We start from the raw sequence: 1,627 nt of genomic DNA on the forward strand, positions 1-1,627 counted from the left end.
AAAGACTGATACTAGAGTAAATGTGTAATTAGGAGACAGTGTTTTATAAAATTTTCTGTCCTTGTACTCTTACATGGAGCCTGGCATATAGGAGAACTCCATATATGTTGGCCAAGTACAAAAATGCTAGTGCAGCAATGAGACCTCTGCACCAGGAGTTGGAAGATCTGGATTCTAGTTCCTGCTTTACTGCAGGTTGGTTGGGTGACTATGATATGCACTAATGGACTGGTATCTGGGAAATGGACACCATTATTAGGGTCTATAATTTCTACCCATCCTTGAAGCTAGGAGTTACCACATGAAAAGTTTTCACCAACAGAATTTGACAGATGGTGATGAGTGCTACTTCCAGGCTGAATCTTAAAACACTGCATATGTGATCCTTCAATTTCTTCTCTACCTGCAATGTAGATATGATTGTGACAGTTTTTTGGAGGGAAGGTTTTTGGTTTGTTTTGCTTTTTTGTAGAACTATATATTTTTTCCAAGTTTATTGAGGAATGACTGACAAATCTAGTTGTATATATTTAAAGTATACAGTGATTTGCTATACATATACATCGTGGAATGATTACCAAGATCAAGATAATTAACACCAACGCTACCTGACATAATTAACTCTCTCTCTTTCTCTTTTGTAGTGAGAATACTCATGATCTACTCTGAGCAACTTTCAAGTCTACAATACATATTATCAGCTATTGGCCTGTGACTCAGTTTTGACCATACAAAGATAACGTTCTAGAGGATGGTAGAAAAACCAAATGAAACTGGCAATCCTGACTAACTGTGTGGAGCAATGCAGGCTTCCTACCTGCCTTGGACTGTCAAATGAGATAGAAATAAATTTATTGTTTAAATCATTATACTGTTGGGTCTCTTTGTTGCAGCAGCTGACTTATAAACATGGCATGTGGCATTCTACAAAGAAAAGAGTTCTGCAGTCAAAGAGCTTGGGAAATGAAAGAGTTAATAAAAGTATGCAGGTTTCCTTCCTATAAAACTTCTCTGAGCTTGGACAAATGTTTACTTTTCTCCTATATTACAACTTGAGGGAGAAAATTGTTCATCTATTATATTCTCTTACTAGTTCTAAAAAACACATCTGGAAAAATGCTGATTTCAATGATTTTTATTTTCTCTAAGTGTTGCATAATGCACAGGTAGTGTTTGGTATGCATTAAGAACACCATCATATTTTAGAGAATCAAGACTGCCTTTAGTTTAACCACTTCAGTTAGAGCATGCTATTTCTAGGGAACAACAAACAATATTGTAAAGCCATAAAGAATATGAATAATACTCCCAAAAGTTTTAAGAGATTTTGATTTCATTGTTCTGTATTCTTTCTCATTTAAACAAATAGGAAGATGACAAAAGTTTTACCCACATAAGAGTCATCTTTTTTATTTATTTTTTCTTACTTTCAAAGGGCTTTAAAAATATCCTACAACCATAATTCATTTAGCAACTATTTCCTGAGTGGCAATTGTATGCAAGACCCTGGAGAAGACACAAGGTTCACTGAGCTGAGTAAAAGGTCAAAGTGAATTATCCTGGAGAACCTGGGGGCAGCGCCTGGGAGCATCAGTAATGATAACTGGTACTCAAATGGCTCCTCTAG

The sequence above is a fragment of the Pteropus vampyrus genome, unplaced genomic scaffold, assembly GCF_000151845.1.
Source record: "Pteropus vampyrus isolate Shadow unplaced genomic scaffold, Pvam_2.0 Scaffold14, whole genome shotgun sequence".
Taxonomy (NCBI): domain Eukaryota; kingdom Metazoa; phylum Chordata; class Mammalia; order Chiroptera; family Pteropodidae; genus Pteropus; species Pteropus vampyrus.